The sequence below is a fragment of the Scardinius erythrophthalmus genome (assembly GCF_964197995.2).
Source record: "Scardinius erythrophthalmus genome assembly, chromosome: 17".
Taxonomy (NCBI): Eukaryota; Metazoa; Chordata; class Actinopteri; order Cypriniformes; family Leuciscidae; genus Scardinius; species Scardinius erythrophthalmus.
In genome coordinates, this window is record NC_138237.1 from 184834 (window position 1) to 191212 (window position 6379).

At 37.5% G+C, this 6379-nt stretch overlaps 1 long non-coding RNA gene across 1 annotated transcript; it reads left to right on the plus strand.

Moving 5' to 3' along the window:
• Positions 1 to 1753: 1753 nt before the first annotated feature.
• On the plus strand, positions 1754 to 2978 carry LOC308705223. Its single transcript, XR_014031894.1, has 4 exons — positions 1754 to 1984; positions 2093 to 2184; positions 2272 to 2387; positions 2492 to 2978. It is a non-coding gene; the product is annotated as an uncharacterized lncRNA (long non-coding RNA).
• The last annotated feature ends 3401 nt before the right edge of the window (positions 2979 to 6379 follow it).

Here is a 6379-nt window from a genome sequence, read left to right on the forward strand (position 1 = left end):
CACAAACATAAAAATACATAGGCTATTTGTTCATAGACATTAATAGTTTAAAGGTGGATTAAATCAGCAAGAGATTTTAACTGTAGTGACCTCGGTCTTCAATTCAGTGGAGTAGAAAAGCTCAGGTTCCTTCTACCTTTTTAATAAATATCGTCACCTTTATTTATACAGTGCTTTTTACAATACAGATTGTTTCAAAGTAGCTTTACAGAGATAACAGGAAAGTAATGCAAGACAGTTTGTTTCCAGAAGAAAATAGCTTCACAGTCCAGCTTAAGTCAACTTTAGGTTTAAGTGGAAGGAGTGCAGTGAGCATCCCCAAAATCAAGGTGACTCAAATGTTAATTTAGTCTGTAACTATTTTTCACCATTTCTTTTATTTGGAGCCTAATTCATTAGCATCAATCAAACGTCTCCAGGGCTTGAATTTCAGTGCGGGATTGCGGGTATTGCGCATATTTTTTATCATTCCCGCAGGTCTCCCATTTATAATGCGGGAAATTCCCGCAAACATTGATTCACTTAATTCGCTTTAACAGTCAAAAACATAAGAAAATTATGTCAATTTCGGTCTTGAGTATCCTCTAAACACAGTCGGTTATGTCTTGAATAAGCATAAAGCGCATGTGACTGTATAATCAAAACAGGATCCGTGCACTAGCTCTTAAAGGGACAGCAGCCGTATCGTGTCTGTCATTCATTTGTTTGTCAAAACAACAAAACATAGCTTTCATTTTAAGGAATCAGGATTAATAGCCTATTTATTTAATTTAGACAGGACTAAAATACTACCCAGTGTTATTTTACATTTGATTACTTTATTCAGTCTCTGTAGTATTTCTGAAAACTAGTTTTAGACCTAAGCAAAAACTTTTCTCTTTTTTTCTCTTTATTGGTATCTTTATTCTATTGTAGGCTATTTATTTGTGCTACTTTTTTAAATTTAATTCAAAGATTGAAATCAAGCTACCTTGAGTTGTGTAAATTCTTAAGAACAAAATGACCCCATGGTAAAAATGCAATGAGTAAGCATACATTTAGGCGAGATAAATGTAATTAAAAAAAAAGTCTAAAACTCCCCCCTCAAATTAAAAATCCCCCCCCATAAGAATCACCTAAGGGGGGATTTCCCCCCCAATTTCCAAAATGAAATTCAGGCCCTGGTCTCTTAAAAATTAAATCTCTTGCTGTCTGTTTTTGTGTGCATGTGCAGACCTACATTGTCACCAGAGAGCAACTTTATCGGTAAGTTACATTCACTTGAAATTCTGTATCATTAATTTGTCATTAAAGAAGTTGATTGCATAATTTGACTGGTTTCATATTGATTGTTTTATCTGTGCAGGTGAAGGACTTCTTGGGGAAATGGCCGGCTCTTCGGATTGAATCACAGGTAAAACAGACTCACTTCTCTTTTCTGCCACTCTTCACACATATTTCACTGCCAAATTTTTAATATGTATCACATTCAAATGGAACAGCAAATGCCACTATTCACTGTGTGTAAGAACTATCACTTTGCATGTGACCATGTTGCTCAACAATGTATTTTAACGGAACATGTTGCATCACAAATGTGTTTTCTGTTGCAAATCGAGTATTAGTCTTTTTATATAATTATTTTTGTTTGTTTTTGTAGCTTTGTGCTGAGTTCCAACACATCACAAACGTCAACATACGGAACCAGTTCTATGCTGTGCTTGACCAACACACACCTGCACTGGTGGCCTTGTATAGGCAGAAGGCGGCACGAACCGGTAAGATATCAGAGGCGCTGAGTGACATCTTAAAGACTTATGAACTGATATGTTTTGTCTCTTATGTTTACTGTGATGGCCAACTTATTCAAACTGAAAATTCACTTTTGAGGTTCTTGCAGATTGTGAATCCATTTAAACGCTTTTTAATTTCAAACTTTACAGGAACCCGTAAAGCGCCTCCATAATTCAGAGAACAACCCACACAAATACGATCCACAAACCGGGTAAGACTGCGTATTGTATACTGTAAATGTTAGTTTAATCTACCACTATATGGATTTGAAATACTAAAACTGAATTTCATTAATGATACCTGCAACTTTTTCCCCCAGAATAAATTCATCACATAACCTGGCTGTGACCACTTATCTCTTCAAAGAATTAAGGACAACTTTTACAGACGTTGACCCTGAATGTGCAAAAGGTAATCTTAAAGATGTATAATCATTTTAATGTCCTCTGTTTTACTTAGTTTTATTGGCATTACATTTATTTATGATTTATTTAACAGGTTGCAAGACGTATTTTGAGACTTTGCGGAGGAAGTATTCTTTGGCTCAGCCTGAAAAGGCCCAGAAAAGAAACACTATGAAGAACACTGCAAAGAACCGTCAAAGAAAGAGACGGGTAAGTTAAGAAACTGGTTAAGCAGTTGTTGTTTTTTTCTTCTTCAGAATGTAACTGTCCTCCTCTCTGTGTTTTAGTGGTTAAATTACTGTCATGTTTTGCAGTTGCTGGAGACCATGTCCAGTGTTGTACAAACCCAACACATAAAGGGAACTGTGGAAGACTGCAACAATAGAACTGATGTCTGATGAAGATGCTATTGTTGATGGAAGGCCAGTGTGGATGCTGAGGTCTCCACCAAACAGAACCACAGAGTTATCTGCTCTCTGCCAGGCACTACAAACCAGACTAGAGGCTGACCCACGCTACGTCACACCACCAGTGCATCATGGCAGTTTGAAAAAATTAATATTTACATATATACACTTTAATTTCTATATTTATTTATTGATTTTAAATTGTTTTATATTGTATACTTTGTATATTTGTTCCTTTTTGATGTGCATGTTGCTGATCTCCACGTTTTGTATTTTATTCCTTTACACCTTTGTTAACATTTCTTTTTCCCCATTCATTTTAATGTATGTTTATAATGTTCATGTTATATTTGTTTTTGTTCCTTTAAATTTTCATCCCCTCAAATATTTTTGTTCCCCCATTCCTTTTTAATGCTTGTTTATAATGCTCTTTGTAATGTTTTATTTACCTTAATAAAAATGTCAGACTTTCTCATTGTTCTTTGTGTGTGTTTTTAAAATTATATTTGAATGTATTAAAATTGGGGTAAGGGGGGTTTAGTGTATACTGAGCAATATCTGCATAGCTGGCCTATAACCAATCAAATCACTGTGCGAAAAGGCCTAGGGTGGGTTACGTTCTAAAAGTAACCAATCAAATCACTTTCCTGGGTTTTCAATGTATCCTGTCCTCCAATAGTGGTCTGGGTAATGGGAGTGGTTTTAAAAGAAAAGGACCAATAGGGGGGAAGGCCAAAAGGTGCACAAAGGTGTGAAAATGTTCTCTTGAAAAAACCTTTGAGGGATTACTTGCCATGGCAACAAATGGCTGTAGCACGGGAGTATACGTCCACAACATACATCCGATTTGGTATCATTTCGGATGTATACGGATATATACAGACCCATGGAATTTGAGCTATCCGGCCAGTATACTCCCGGATTCTTCCGAATTCCAGCAGTGTATACAGGAGTATACTGGTCCGGATACACCTCTTTTCATGCAGTGAATTACGATTGTAATTTTCAGGAACATAATCAAACATAAATTTTAGCCATTGTTGACGAACTACAACGTCCGTAGAAAGCCCGAACACAGAAGGTCTGACAGCTGGGTGACAATAACACGCTTTCGACGGCACGGCTACAGCTCTCCACCTTTAACTCTTCCTCTTCGACAAAGCCGCAGAAATATGGCCATGCCCCCTTTTCTGCATATTCCAGAGGGAGGGTTGATGTAAATTTAAGGGTTGGTTATGTATAAAACCCGGTTAGTATCTCGTTTTAGTCCCATTCGAGTCGTTTTTGTAGGCGTTAAACTTCCTGATTTTTAAAAGACGATATCTCTGCTTGCGTTGAACTTTCAGCGCAGCAACTTTGCAGATCCTGTTCATGCACCAACAGCAACGTTACACGCTATTTAAAATGAAAAAAGTGAAATCGCAATCAACCACCCCTTTAAGGGATAGGGTTGCTATAGGTGATTCTGTGTTGGAACCTTCAGAAAACTAACTAGATTTTTCTCAAAATTGACTTGACGTCAATTTTTTTAAATCATTTTCTTTCTGATTCCAACAAATCATACATAATTGTGAAGATTTTTTTAATAGAGAAATTGTGACTCATTTGCCAGCACGGATCACATATCTGATTAATTTCATAGGCCTCCTAATCAACAAAGACAATGGTGAAAAACAAACTCTTCATGATTCTAACAAAACCCTTATCAATGGAGTTAAGGTCAAACAGTGACATATCTTGGAATAACAGTTAACAAATCGGCAAGAGAGACTGAATGACTATTTTACTCCTAAACTACAAAAAACAAAGACTATTTTCAATGGATGTTTCCAAAAGGACTTAACCATACAAGAAACACACAAAATGACTTATTTTCAATATAAAATGTGATCACACACACCTGTACTCCTCCTCCTGAGATCACACACACCTGCACTCCCTCTCCTGAGATCACACACACCTGCACTCCTTCTCCTGAGATCACACACACCTGCACGTTATCAATCCAGCAATCACCTCCAGCACTTAAACCCGTTCTCACTCTCAGTCATTGTCTGGTATCGTTTGCATCAAGACGCTAACGCTGTGCTTACCTCTAGGACTCCAAAGCTGTTTACCTGTTTCCTTGTGATCCCTCCAAGTCTTCCTCGTTGTTCTTCGTCTCCAGTGTGTTCACCGGAGTCTGTGTGTCTCCATCCGATCTCCATCTACAAGAGAAAGAACTGAGTCATTCTGTATCGTCTGGATTTCTACTCACCTAACTTGCCTTCACCAGCACTGCCGATCACTCATCTGGTGGTTCAGAATAAGCTCTCATTACCTGCATCCGTGTGTCTGTCCCTTCTGGATCAGCCTGTGGGCATTTATACTGATGGGCACAACCACTGACAATGCAAACAACCAGGAATAAAACTCAACAAACAACCAAATCTCAGTATAATAACCTTTCTGTACATGCCCTAATCCACAAATTATTTAACAGCCATGAATACATATTTCCTCACTGAAAAACTGTTACATTTTAAAACAAACCTTATTCCCCTTCATCTTCTACACTTGGTTTCTCCCAGTTTCCCAGATACACCACAGCCACAGCATAGATGTAAAAGTTCATTCCAGAAGCGGTTCTGGTTCTTCAACTGGTTCTAGCAAGCTGTCGCATTAGGCGGTTTCTGTTTTAATTCAGTTGTGCGAAGTAAAACATGCTGTAGCAAAACTCATCTGACTGAACAAAGATATACTATTGTGTTCAAGTTGGGAAATCCTTCAAACATCTTTCTATATGCTGGTCTTTTGATGTGAGCTCATCAATGTTCTGCAGTCCTTGACCTTACAACAACAGTTTATGTTGTTCACAGCATTCAAGCACTACTCGTGTGATGCTTGGGTAAAAATGAAGAAGAAAAAATGAATGCATCTTGCACCATGTTTGTAGCTTTTTTTATTTGTATTTGTAGTTCTGAACCTTTCCAGATATTGATCTCACTGCCATTCAGCGGGTAACTGACTGATATTAGCACATTAGCACATTAGCTGTTGTGTGCGGCGTAAGATTTGTCACTAACAGTTGTGAACTGACAGCTGTACTGATGCTTAACATTTTTAACTGTTAACTATTGGACTTAAACTGCTGACCACTGTAAACTATTTCTTTTACTTCTTTTAGTATAAATAATGCAGCATTATTTGATCAGGCAACACTATTTGTAACAAAGACTTTACTGATTGTAAAGGAGGGGTCTTTTTGCAAACCATAGTAAGTAATGTTAAGTGTTTAGAAAATGGATACAGTTGTCTGTAGTGATATTTCTCATTAGATATTATACCATGGTCTGGGTGAATACTCGATTCTGATTGGCTGCAGGGTGTCCATTAAAAAGTGATAGAGGACACCTAGTAAAGGAGTTCTGGTGAAACTGACTGTTTACCGTTCGAAATGAATAAATAGATGCGCTGACTACATCAGCTGTGAGTAACCATAGCAACAGGCGGTCAAAGTTTCCGTTTACAATTTATTGTATCAAAACAAAACTGAAAGGTTCTACGAGCTGAGCGGACTATAAATATCTCCGAAACCAAGTTATTGTTTGTAAAAACTGTAGATTTCGATTGTAAAACTAATTAAAATATAAACTAATGTTTTAAAAATGTGTTATTTGGCAAGTGACCATGGTATAATCGGGTTAATGCCCGACGAGGTGTCCATTGTCAGGTATTAATGGACTTCGGCTCCTCCGCTGCGCGTCGGACGGTTCACGCCTTAACCCTTACATAAACTACAGCTTTCAGTTAAAC